The sequence below is a fragment of the Orcinus orca genome, chromosome 6 (assembly GCF_937001465.1).
Source record: "Orcinus orca chromosome 6, mOrcOrc1.1, whole genome shotgun sequence".
Classification (NCBI taxonomy): domain Eukaryota; kingdom Metazoa; phylum Chordata; class Mammalia; order Artiodactyla; family Delphinidae; genus Orcinus; species Orcinus orca.
The window spans coordinates 78,192,242-78,206,366 of record NC_064564.1 but is presented as its reverse complement, the minus strand read 5'-3'; the positions used below and the strand labels follow the sequence as shown (position 1 = coordinate 78,206,366).

The following is a 14,125-nucleotide window of genomic DNA, read 5'->3' as shown; positions in this document are numbered from 1 at the left end:
AGGGACTCCACAGAGCCAAGGATAAGAGACTCCTCGGGAAATCTGGGATGCCCTGCTCTCCCATCGCTGCTCCCGGGCAGAAAAATGCCTGTGGGTTCTCACTGCAAAAGGAAAAAAACAACCACATACGCAGCCAGGATTAAAACCATTTCGAAAGCACATCATTAAAGTAAGCTGTGACCCAAATATTTGTTGTGGTGTGTTTAAGAGTTTTTCAAGCCATTGAAAAGAATGGAAAAAGTGAAACACTGCCGCCGCCACCCCCCCAAGAAAAAGAAATAAGGAGAAAAGGGAAAGAACACCCCAGAGCAAGGAATGTTTTGGATGACTCTCTGGGAGTTGTGTGGTAATTTCTTTTTAATTTTCAGAAATAGAAGCTCAGTGCGGAGGGAGGACTATCGCAGAACTAGATGCAAAGCATCATTGGAGCATGACTTTGAGAGTTTACAGGGTGGCCCGGTGGGTGGAGTGTCTGTAGTCCGATGGACATGCATGTGAAATGAAAGGCACACCAATGGAAAACATGAGCGCCTGAAACTTGATGTTAAATTCAGCGCAGAGTAGGACAACCTCACGCGGCTCCTTGGATGCCCAGGAGACCAGCCGTCCTCTTGGGCACTTTTTCACACATTGGTAGGACCTTGCCTGTCAGCCGCACAGAGCTGGTAATTGGAGCATCGAGGAAGTCACATGGACAGCTCAGAAGATGGGCAATTGGACTCAGTCCCGTTACCAGTCGTTTGCTTGTGGCTAATGGAAACAACTTAACCTCTCATCAATTTTTATACACTTCAAAGGACATACCAATAAAATTTGAATTTATAGAGCACTGCCCTCCAAGTGGTTAATATTCTACTAGCCTTAGAAGTAGCAACAAGGGCTTCCCTGGTGGCGCAGTGGTTGAGAGTCCGCCTGCCGATGCAGGGGACACGGGTTCGTGTCCCGGTCCGGGAGGATCCCACATGCCACGGAGCGGCTGGGCCCGTGAGCCATGGCCGCTGAGCCTGCGCGTCCAGAGCCTGTGCTCCGCAGCGGGGAGAGGTCACAACAGTGAGAGGCCCGCGTACCGCAAAAAAAAAAAAAAAAAAAAGTAGCAACAAGGATGTGCCTTCCACTAAACTCTAACTCTCAAACTCTCTCTCACTCCTATTCACTAAACTTTCCTATCAAAGAGTGAGAATGTCTGGATCTTTATCCAGATGCTATTAACTGTGAGATAGACTCCAAGATAAAAATTCAGACCATGTGATTCGCTGAAACTTTATGATGTAGTGTATAAAGCGCGCACCCAGGAGAGTCTCTCTACTGTCAGCAGATGCAATCAGAGAAGCTGTCACTAGGTGGCGCCATGAGTCATAGTGGAGTGAACAATATGGCCAGACTCTCCCTACTCACTATTCATGGGCCTTGGTGAGCATGTAGACTAATCAGTGAAGCTTATTTTTTCTATAAACATCACATTGATATTGATATTTACATAAACCACCATCAACAATCTATCTGATTTCATTTTATTTATTTTACTTTTATTGTATAAATCATATTCTTAGAGGAAGGGTTATGTGGCCTGGCACCAGTGGTGGCCTTCAGAATGTGCCTTTCTAACTCCGGTTCTCCGTACTCTGTGTTAAGCAGAATCCGCTGTATTCCTCAGTTGCGTGGTGAATACCTGAAAGTCTTCTGTGTGGAAACAGTTGTGTTATGCTGGAGGCTTGGTGTCAGATGCTCTCTTAGATTTGTTTGCAACTCACTGTGGGAGAAGCTTACTTATTTCCAAGCTCTTCTTTTCCCTCTGAAGGCCTTTTTCCTCCTTTCTTTTGAGAAGGGCTTGGCTATTGAAGTCCATATGCCAAGAAACTTCATTTTCGGTTGCAGAAGAGCAGTTGGCAGGCAGGGGGTGCCGGAAATCATTCTTCTGGCTCTCCCAGTGCCTATGGTAATCTCTATCTAGTCTGCAGGTTTCCACAGGCAACTGCTACACCCACTCCTTCCTCCCTTTAAAATGTAAATGTTGTAAATTAGTTGAGCTGGTGGTTAACTGCATAGATTTTGGGGTCAAGCACGCTGGGCTTCCATGGCTGTGCTACCAACACTATCTCTTCTCTCTAAGCTTCAGTTTCCTTACATATTAAATTGGGATATTCAAAGTATCTAATTTCATAGGTTTGTTGTAATGATCAAATGAGATAATGCTTATACAAGGTGGTCACATAATAATGGTTCGGTTTATACTAGCTATCGTTATTTTGTTAGTTCATTTGTATTTATGCCCTATTTCCTTATGTAACACGTTGGAAACTACTTATAAGAATATATACCTTAAAAAAAACCTCAATGCCAGAAAAAGTTTGAATTAAGAAAGAAGAGTGAGGCTGAGGGAAAAATAGAACACAGGTGTTATAGGATATGAGTACTCATCAACTTCTACTGAGTTACATAGACTGAGCTACAGATTTGTTTCGGAGCTTCCCACCAGCTAAAGTGAAAAGAGAATCAGGTTCATGTATATGATTCCTATGGACCACAAGGCAAAACCTACCATTCCCTCAAGGAAGTGTAATTGTTCTTCGTTCTTTTTTTTATTATTATCGAAGTATAGTTGATTTACAATGTTGTGTTAGTTTCTGATGTAGAGCACAGTGATTCAGGTACAAATATATATATATATGTAGCATATATATGTTTTATATATGACATAGAACATATTGTATATATATACGTTGTATATAACATATATATATGTTTTTTTCAGGTCCTTTTCCCTTATCGGTTATCAAAAGATATTTGAATATAGTTCCCTGTGCTATACAGTAGGACCTTCTTGTTTATCTGTGTTCTTGTTTCTTAATTCTAAAAATATATATTTCTTATAGGGGGGCAGCATAGAGCAAATGCTAACTGATGTAAGAGCCCGTAACCCCAACAAGAGCCCTATAGGAGATATCATAGGAACTCCTTTATTACAAGCCAAGGGAAAGGTAAACAGCAGTTACACTCACCAGAACTGTGAATAAGACCACGTGGTAGGCAGAATTCTAAGATGGACCCCCTGTTATACTCGCCCTGCATAATCCCCTCCCCTTGAGCATAGGCAAGACCACGATCAACATCACTTCCATGATTAGATTACGTCATATGACAGAGGTGAAGGGATTTCCTAGATGTAATGTCCCCTAATCAGTTGACTTTAACTTAATCAAAGGGAAGATTGTCCTGGGTGGCCTGACCAAATCAGCCCATTAGAAGAAGTCCTAGGGACTTCCCTGGTGGTCCAGTGATAAAGAATCTGCCTTCCAATGCAGTGTACACAGGTTCGATCCCTGGTCAGGGAACTAAGATCCCACATTTCCACAGGGCAACGAAGGCCACGTGCCACAACTGTTGAGCTCGCACACCTCAACTAAGAGCCCACGTGCTGCAAAACTACAGAGCCCACGCACCCTGGAGCACGCGCACCACAACTAGAGAAGAGAAAACCTGCTCGTCACAGCTAGAGAGAAGCCTGCGCACCTCAACGAAGATCCCGTGTGCCGCAGCTAAGACCCGATGCAGCCAAAAAATAAATAAAAATAAAACAAACAAATAAATAAAAAGAAGAAGTCCTAGAGGCAGGGAGATTCTCCTGCTGGCCTTGAAGAAGTAGCTTCCATGTCGTGAGAGGGCCACATGGCTGGGACCTGAGGGTAGCCTCTAGGAGCTGAGAGTGACTTTCAGGGGACAGCCATCAAGAACACTAGGACCTCAGTCCTGGAATCACGAGGAACTGAATTCTTCCAACAACTTAAATGAACTCGGACGAGCACCCTGAACTCCAGATGACAGCACAGCCCAGCAAACACCTTGATTTCAGCCTTGTGAGGCCCTAAGCAGAAAACTCAGTTACAATATGCCTGGTTCCTGGCCCCCAGAAACTGTGAGATAGTAACAGAAGATTGTTTTAAGTTGCTAAGTCTGTAGCAGTTTGTCATGCAGCAGTAGAAAAGTAATACAGATACTATGGCTGAAGTCCACAGCCTTTGGATAGATTTAGAAATAAAGCCTAGAACATCAAGGGTACTTCCTAAACGGAATTTAATATAACATTAATAGAGGGAGATGTTAGTAGATGTACCATGAGAAAAGGAAGTCTTCTGTTGCAGACCCTGACTGTTCACATCAGAGAGAGAGCCGTTGTTCTGCTGATGGGACAGAGTCAGGTTCTTGCGTTGTGAGCACCAGGACCAAGCTAGGAGTTTATGAAAAGGCTGTCCTGGAGGTCATGGAATCAAGGAGAAGCCTGAAGAAACAGTCTCAAGATGGACAGGAACCCAGAAACTCCTGGGGTCTCACTACCCAGAAAATCCTTGATGACCTCATGGCCACCAAAAGAAAAGCATTTCATCTGTTCCTTTCCCCTGTCTCCACTGCTATCATCTAACTTCTGCTCAAGGTTGACAGTCTCTGCCAAGTGTGAACAGCCTGACACTGAGCCAGCAGAGAGCAGGATCCCTGAATCAGCAGACCTGCCGGGACCCACAGAATAGTTCCCCCAAAACCACGGTAGCCAGAAGGAGGGAGGCTGGGTGGTGGACCACCCAAAAGCTAAGGGGGTCCACAAAAGTAGGATTGAGCTTGTAAAGGTGGAGTAGAATCTGAGCTCTCCTCCCCTTCATCTGAGTGTTGGAAAGGGGAAATCACTCTTAAAAGGTGAAGAATTTGGAGCTCCTAAACTTCAAAGCTGCAGGAGAGTGGGCCGAGGAGGTGGAGATGCAAGTGGGGGGCGGAGCTGCTGAGATGGCAGGAAGCTGCTTGGGGCGACCCTGCCTTTTGAAAGCCAAGGTTGTGAACAGTTGGGTGCTCCGTGGAAGGGATGGACAGGCTGAGCTTTGTGCCTGAGCAACTGAGAAGAAATACTGAACCATGAAGATGCAGCCCCGGGGAACTGGCAGAAATTGTGGGAGAGCTTCTGACTTTCACAGGCCATGGAACTGGCTGGGGTCTGAGCCAGTAAGACCCTATGAGAAAATGGGGCCCCAGCTGCCACTTCAGTGACATGAGTTTGGCAAGTCATGTATTCTAAATCTCTTTGGAAATTCGTAATGAAACGAGCCTATTAAAGGTTCTGTGCTCTGTTTTGGGCATCTTTACTCAATGTTGTTCTCCTTGTTGTGGTTCTATTTGTGGCTGCAAACTTTTCACTGCTGATGGTCAGTAAGTTGTCACTAAATGCTGCATTTGTTGATGGAGTCCTGCTGTAGTTTCAGGGATTTTTTTCCTAACATGCATATGTGCATTCTCATTCTCATGTTTAATGTTCTGGTGAAACATTCCAGTGATGAAACGTTTAAGAATTGGGCGTGCACAGTTACACAATTTCATGAACTGTCATATCCTGTTAATACACATTGCTCTTTGATTTAATATATTCTATCAGTATTGACTAAATACAATGATTTTCATGCAACATTTGTCTATTCATTCCAACAATATTGACGTGCCAGCCACTGCTCCAAGCACTTGGGGTACATCAATGAGAAAAAGAGACCAAGATCCCTGCCCCATCAGGGTGCATGTGAGGCACGCGCACGCGCGCGCGCGCGCACACACACACACACACACACACACACACACACACACACACACACAACTTCTGAGAAGTCCTGAAGTTAAAAAAAAGTGGGTAACTGTTTCAGACCTTGTCCTAAACTTATTTGGACAAGGAACTTCTTTGTGTGTACCTACAACATTTTGTAGAGTCATGGTCTGTATAATATAGCCCTCTGGGAAATACGGACAAAGGCATAGCTGGACTATGTGTACTTCAGAAAAAAAATCCATCAATATCATTTGTTTCAACATTTGATAAGAGTCAGACAGCAGAGAGATTACTGATAAATATTCTCTACCAGGGTCTGGAGTGCAGATATTCTTTGTCGCTGCTTAAAGCTACATCCATATGCTTCCCGTGTCCGAAGAGCAGGTGACTTCAGCAGATGGTGCCGAGGCCTCATCTGAGACTGTTACTTGACTAGATGTCGATCCCTCACCCACTGACAGGGCAGGGATATTTCCAAGGGATTCCGGATCAAACAGTGCTGCGATTAGATGTGCGATGGTCTTCGTCTCTTCCTGGACTGTGACACTCTTAAGTTAGGATCTGTCGATTTATATCCGCTCCCCGAGGGATCCAGCATGACACCCAGCACATAGTTAAGCGTGTAGTCCACTCAGTTGACCTTAAGAGAACATATCCAGTCTTTTACACGAATATCTACCACCTTCACGTGCTCGGCTGATTTATGGGTTGGTAGTTTTTGACGGGAAGTAATGGACCTTGGTTAAGTGTCTGCATAACTGTGAGATGCTTGAGGAGAAGGCACTTTGCATTGACCCCAGTGGGTTTCCTTATTCACCCGGCTACTGCAAGGAATCTCATGTCATTGCTTGGAAGGGTAGCTGAGTGGCTTTGGGCCGTGTTGGCACAGTCCATCTGAGATGGAATAACCTGAGGTCCAGAGCTCCCAGGATTACTGATGAATATGTGATAAGGGAGGGAAATTGGTTTGGGGTGACGTCGTCTCTTGGAGGTACCTGCCTGTGATGCTTACTGGTTATTTTGGGGATGAGTAAGACACAGGAGAGAGGTGGGCTGACGCATAGGTCGTGTTGATGATTTTTAGGGCCAACCCAGAATAGCCTTAACCTTGGGTCCCAGGAGCAGAAACGGCCCCTCATCCTTTGTGGTTCTGTGCCGTGTGTTCCTAGTTCTTTAACGGTGCCAATCCCTTATGTCCTCAACTAAGTGTAATTCACTCATCCTCTTGGAAATTATGATGACTGCTTCTGGGTTAGAAAGAGCGATTAGGGTGGTTATGTTTTCCTTTACACTTTGAAAGAAGGGCATCCACAAGACTCAGTGTTTATGAAACCTAATGATGAAGGAATACATCCTTTAGCACCGTTAAACGCTAACGTTGAAAAGATCTCCCCCACTCAGTTCTCTGTGGTCACTTTACCAATGAGGAAACTGAGGCCTCAGGGTCAGATGAATTGATCCTAATAAGGCTCCTAATAGGTGGGTGAACAGGAGTTTTATCCTGAGTCCCTTCCTGCCCGAACGAAGCTTCGCTAACAGGTATTTTCTCCACGGGGTGCATCCCAGCCTCTCGTGCTAGGCACTTCGGCACTGTGCTGGGGGCCCACTAAACAATGAAGTCCCCCGCAAAAAGCATAAAGATACAAGAAACCCGACACCTAATGGACCGTGGAAAGGGCACTCGATTACTGTACAAGAGCTGAAGAAGAAGACAGAGCCCGAGTTCCCCTTCCGTTGGGATCGTGGGCACTGAGTGATTCGAAATTCTCACTGCTGTATGCACGTCTGTAAATGGCTGTGATTTTTTATTTGGGGGTTACAAATTTTAGCAAGTAGGTGAAGTTGCAAATCCAGAATCCCTGAGTAAGGAGGACCGCTGGTATGTGTTCCTGATATCGTGGTGGCCCGTGAGCCCCAGGCGCTTAGGAAGGCACGAGGGAGTGGGTGAGGGCCAGGCCCCAATCACTTCCATCTATCGGGAGTTTACTGGGCTCTGGGCACCGTGCTGACACCTTATATTTTGCTGGGCTGACTGCAAGCCCCATGGCAGAAATGATTAGAGACCGCAAGAGCCCCTCACCTTGCATTGGTGTAGCCCGTCTTGTAAATCAAGGCTCAAGACCAGTGAGCGTGAAGGCTTGTGGGTGGAGACAGGAAAGTCTGACCGGCTGGGAACCAGAATTCTAACCAGCATCCTGCTGTCCCTGGGACAGGTGCCCTGAGGAGGCAGAGGGGCACAGAGTACCAGTGTCTTCCTGCCCAGCTCCAGCTTCTAGTTGGCCCCGGACCACTTCATCACGCTGCTTTTCCGTGTTCTCTTCCCGTGTTCTCCTGTTCACGTCTGGGTGTGTGTTTGGGGGTGTGGGTGGAGTCTGAGTCACTCCGAGGCACACAGAAGGGATTTCTAGAATTACGCCTGGCCCTAAGATGGCCTTTAAAGAGAGAGACGTCCAGAGAGAGCTCTGGCTCCATGTCAGGGGAAGCATTTCATTTCTTAATGTTTGTTCTTCAGCTCAGCCTTGGAGGTGCCTGCCTGGCTGGTATTACTGAATTAACTCTTGAATCTAGTATTTACTTCCCTTTGCCTTCGACTAGAAAAGCCGTTTTACAGGAGTAGGAGGGGGGATTTTTGTTTCTGGAGTTGCCTTAAAGAGGCCTCCTCCTACTCGGAGGGCTTCTCTTGAATGTCAGCAGTGCCCCAGGAAGAACACTGGGGACCTTGCACCTACTCCAGGGCCAGCCTCTGCTTGTCTTGGATTTCAGGGTTTCTGGAAACAGCTGGTCTGGGTCCCAGGCTGGTTGACACAGCATAGACTTTACAGAAACAAAGAATGTAATACGACACCTTGCGAAACAGGGACATAATACAATGGTCTGCTTAAGGAAGTAATGAAGGAAAAAAAGAAATGGGAACATTCTCTAAATTTTGTGAAAAGGAGTCTGAATCAGAAACAATTCCAGCTTTTCCCACTGGGGGGTGTTTTCCTTTAATGTTACAATATGCTTGCAGTCTCAGGGCAGGTTCACAATCCAAGTTAGTTCTGGGCTTTGCCCTTGGAAAATTTTGAAGAGTTGGGGAAATGCACTTACGTGGAATTCTCTTGCTTTTTACACTAATTAAATATGGTTTTTTTTAGAGGATTCTTTTTCCATGTCCTATATGCCTATTACCATCATTCCCATAAAGACTGGAAACTTGAGTATAAAAACAAAGTCTTCATAGTTGTAGCCTCGTACTGAGCACTGGGGCTGGCAAAGGGTGGGTGCTTCATAGTTACGTTGCCACTGATTCGATGAAGGAGGGAGTGGAGATTGCAGCAGAATCCTCCTTGGAGGCACTTACTTAGAGATTATCTGTCTATACCAGAGTCAGCAAACATTTTCTGTAAAGGGTCAGCGAATAAGTATTTATGGTCAGCTTTGTGGACCATACAGGCTCTGTTGTAACAACCTGACGCTGCCTTTGTAGCAGTGACATCAGCCCAACAGTGACGGGGCGTGACTGTGTCCTAATAGAACTTCATTTACAAGAACAGGCGGGGAGCTGGACCTGGCCCACCTGTTGTTGACCTTGGTCTATACAAAAGCACACATGGGCACCTTGCAAACCTTGGAGGTCTCTGAGACAAAGAGAAGAGACTGGGAGTCTGTGAGCGGCAGAGACGATGCTATGTGTTGACCACATCTCGTGTCCTTCCGCCAGGAGGACCACATTTCCCAGCCTCCTTTGCAGTCAGATGGCCCCTTGTGACGAGTTCTAGCCTGTGAACCATGTGTCCACCACGTTCAGACCTGGCCCATAAAACATCCTGCCTACTGCTCCACGTTCTCTTCCTCCACCTGCCTACTGGGTGCAGACGATCCCCTGCAGGACTTGAGGGCCCTGGGAGCTGGCAGAGCCACTTGATGGAGGGAGCTTGGGGCCCTGGATAATTGCACGGAGCAGCGTCCTCCCCAACCCCACCATCGGTACATGTTGGACTGGGAAGGAGTGTAAAGTAAACCTGTGTGGGGTGTCAGTCGAGGTACTGACAGTTGGGGCCGTTAGCCTGTTCTCTCTAGTATCACCACATTTGGGCTCAGATACAGGTAAAGGAAAGACACCGAAAAATAACTGCTGAGAGCCGTTCTCTCCAGGCCACACAGCCTCCTGTCTGGAGGACCTGTAGTGTTTGATGGGAGAGAAGGGCGATCAGGAGGTTTGGGTGCTCACGTTCTCTTGGAACGTATGTGTATAGGAAGTGGTCCTACAGTTTGGGTCTGAGAATCTGGGGCCTTGAAGAGAGAGCCACTGGGAGGCAGGATGGGGGCATGGCAGACATGAGGAGACCAGAGATGAGTGGCTTTTTAAAAAATCACACATGATCCACACTAGGCCCCCCGGCTGTGGCCAGTGCCTTCAGTGCATTGGTTTGTCTCTGCTGGTCCACGTGGGTTTCTTGGAGCTAGCCCGGGACTTCTCTATTCTCACGTTGCTTCTCTTTTCTCTTTACGGGTGCATAAAGTAAACTTTGATAGACGCTAAAATGAATCGACACCAAAACTTCAGTGGCTTAGCAAAATCAGTGTTTATTTCTTGGCCACGTCTGTCTCAATCCAGTGGGAGTTGGTGAGTGATGGGCTCTGCTCCGCACATTTCCTCAGGGATCTAGGTCTCCTGCACCTGGAGGCTCCCCTCCTCTTGGCCCTCATCATCCTGTCCTTTCAGCTGAGAAATGAAAAAAGGTAGAGTGGAGGAGGATTGCATGGGACGTTTTTAAAGCCAGCCCTGGTAGTGGTGTGCGTCATGTCAGCCCAGATTTCATCACTCAGAACTCAGTTACATGACTGCAAGGGAGACTGGGAAATGTAGCCCAACCTATGAGCCCGGTAGGGAAATAAAACAGGATCGGTGGACCCAGAGCAATCTTTGTCTTAATGGGAAAACGCTTTGAGCTCCCAACAACCAACTTTACATTAAATTGGAACCAGCCTATTCTTGAACTGAGACCTTGCCTGTGCTTTTTATATCTGTAAGCCTTTATTATGCCTTATTTTCTGGAAGGGCCACAGACAGAGTCCAATACCAAAGAGAGAATAAGATTTCTTATAGCTGATCGTGGTACTACAGGAAGCCAGCGGGGGAGCAAAGCATTTATTACTTTCCCTTCAAGGGGGGCGGTGGAGGGTTGGGGGGTATCTTTTGGTCTAGAAGCCCCCCACCCATCCCCAGCCCTGCTCCTCTGGTCTCTCTTCTTTTTCTGCCCCTCTGCCTTTCTCTGTAAGTCCTGGCCTTCCCAACATCAGGGCCCTGGCCACCGTCATTCCCAGCTTTATGTGGGAAGGACCTGAGTGTATCCTGGCATAGACGCTCCAGTCCTCCCAGCAGATTCTGCGGAGAGGCACAGGTACAAAAGAGACAGATCCTTCTCTTGCTAATTTGAACAGTCTCTCATAACCCAATTTTGATGTGTTAAAAAAACGTAGAAAAACTCTCAACTACAGGAGGGAGGGGGAGGAAGAAGGTGATAGGGACAGAAAATCCCAACTTGCTGCGGAACATGACCATGTTATTATATGTGACCTCTGGGCACATGCAGTTAAAAGGGCCTAAAACAAATGATTTTCTGAGAGGCAGCTTCCATTGGACCAATATACTCATTTCTTTCGGGGGGGTGGGCTCTACCTTGAATATATTCAGGACCCTGGCACCTGAGGGAGTTCAGGTGCTTTCCAAAGCATCTCAGGGGAAGGAATGTTGTGTGAAAGGTGATATAGCAAAGAACTGGTCTGGTCCCTGCACTTTCACGGTGCTGCCTTTAACAAGCACACTCGGGAATCCACATTCATGAGTACACGAAGGGCAGACACAGCCCTTCTCTTTATAAACATCAGGGCAACTCTGGTGGGAAATCTTAGCCCACCCTGTCACTCACCCCCAACTGAAATGTCTCCCTTTCTTTGATCTCTTAGCGTTTGTGTGCGGATCTGTCATTTTGGAACCCTCAAGGGCAGGGCCACAGTCCTCTTTATATTCCCAGAAGCAGGCCTGGATCTAGCAGGGAGCAGGCATGTGATACTGGGCACTGAATGATGATGGAGTCTGGCTGCGAGTGCCTCGCTGAGTTTGGGTCCATTTCGGTCACCCCAACTGAGGCCTAAACTGTTACATCACCTAGACCTACGGTTATAGGGTATTTTGCCCCTAAAGAGAATTGAATGGACCAGCATGGAAGATTCCTGATTTGATCAAGAAGTCAGTCACTCAAAGCGATGTGGAATAATGGATTCGTTTTAGGGATTGCATTGTATGTAGCTGTTGGAGCCGTGAAGATGTTGGAACTGCCTCTGCATATCTGGTGTTTGGGCAGCAGGGCTGGTAGTCGGGGAGAAAAGCTGGATGTGAAGGAGCCAGAGCAAAGGCAAACTGGAACCTACAGAGACAGATGGGAACCCATGAAGGCGAATGGACCCCATGGGGACTAAGTGGAGCCTGCATCTGCCTCTCACATCTCCGTGTTGACAGTGCAGGTGACTTGCAGCGGAAACTGGCATCCTTTGCTGTGGACCTGCGTGTATGTCTGCCCCAGGATGTGGAGAAGTTGAAGGAGAATGTCCAAGTGGGAGCTAGGGGTGCTGAGGCCCAGCTGCTGCACATGCCCCCCCCATCAGTGAGGTTGACCAGAAGACCAGTCATGATGTGTGTGTGTGTGTGTGTGTGTGTGTGTGTGTGTGTGCGCGCGCGTGCGCACGCGTGCATTTGTACTAAAGCAGAGCTCTGACCTTCAGAGCACGACGGCCGCTGTTTCTCCCGACTCCCAGATCCCTTTCAAACTTCTCTTGTAGCAGATCCTAACCCAGAGTCCTACAGGGAAGGGAGCGTGCTTCGCCAAGTTGACACAGCGTAAGGCCAAAGATTCTATCTCTCAGCTGCATTATTAACACTCATTGTAGCTTTGGATGTTTGTGCCAAAGTAATTTATGGCAGGACTCTTTGGACAGAGCCTTTTAAGTTAAACCCACTGAAATTTTGACTGACAGGAAAAAATAAAGTAACTTGGCTTTTCATGCCAACGCTTTGTGGCTAGTGAATTCTGTTATTTATTTTTGTTGGAGAAAAGATAAGGAGAAAGAGGAGGACAAAGATTGGAGTAGAAATAAAGATTTCTTTTGAATCTTGAATTGGGTTAGAAAAGCTTCCTTCCCATTCTGAGTGTGGTGGAAGACTGCCTTTCTATGAGGAGAAATCTAGGTAGCTTTAGAACAGTGGTTAAATATTCAGATGCCTGCACAGTGGGTTGGCTGGGCTGGTGGCAATGGTGGCATCCCTGCTGGAGCCAAGAGTTGCTAAAGAAATGGGAATTAGAAAGTGATCAAAAGAAGCTGGAAAACCAGTTTTTGAAAATGTGAAATCTCAAATTAATGGTCATTTTTGTAACTATTCTTGGTGTGCTTGAAAAAAGTATATATTCTAGTTATTTGGAATATAGGGCTCTACATGTGTCCATAAAGTCCAATTTGCTGATTATGTTTGAATTGTGTATATCTTTACTGAATTTTTTGTTTATTCTATCAGTTACTGAGAGAGGTATGTTCCAGTTGCCTGTAAGATGAAGATTTGTCCATTTCACCATTTAGATCTTAGAGATTTTTTTCTTATATTTATATTTTAAGCCTATGTTATTAGCTGCATACAACTTTAGAACTGTTATGTCTTTCTGAACCTTTTTGTCATTTGAAATATCTCTATCTCCAGTTATACTTTTAACCTTAAAGTCTACTTTTCCCCCCCAGCTTTACTGAGGTATAATTAACAAATAAACCTTAAGGTCTATTTTTATGATAATAGATTCCTCCTTCCTCTGGGTTACTGTTTGCATGGTATATCTTTTTGCATCTTTTTACTTGTCACCTCATTTTTGGAGTTGTCTTATCTTCTTATGCTTGGTTCTTTTTGTTAGTGTGCTGGACACGCATGAAAAAATAATTCAAGGGTAAGGAAGATGCAATCTTCCAAGCTTCAAAAAGAAACTTTCTTTTCTTCTGCCAGGTGTCTGGGGATACTCAATTTCTGATATTGTGGCGATTCCAAGCTGAGTTGCAGGTCACTAAGAGCTACCCCTTGGATCCCAACCTGGAGCCAGAGGGCTTCTAAGGGCCTTTAGCTCTTGCTAACTTTCCCTCGTCCTGTAATATTGAAAAAGGAGCTGTTCAACCTCACACTGCTCCTTCTAGAACAAGAAGAAGCCCCAGGGAGAAAGGTTTCCCAAATGCTGGTTCAACTCCTTGGATGCCATCCTACCCTACACTCTGGCCCAGCAATTACTTACTTGTTCATTAGTTTCCTGATTATTCTTGAGCATACTTTTGAAAATATTTTGTCCACCATCTCTAGCTGTCCTTAGTGGAAGAGTTGATCTAAATGTCCTAGTCTTCCTTTACCAGAAGCAGAAGTTCTTTGTTTTTTATAGAAAACATTCCTTTCTCTAGCATAGTTTACCAGCATTTTCTTTATAATGCAATTTTTGAGATGCTTTCAAAGCTGATCGTTATGGAGCACTGAAATTTTGT

General features: G+C 46.0%; 1 protein-coding gene across 1 annotated transcript in view; it reads left to right on the top strand.

Moving 5' to 3' along the window:
* The window catches only part of GNA14 (G protein subunit alpha 14), a 194,198-nt gene that overhangs the window by 164,921 nt on the left and 15,152 nt on the right, over nt 1-14,125 (top strand). The gene's annotated exons all lie outside the window — the stretch shown is intronic.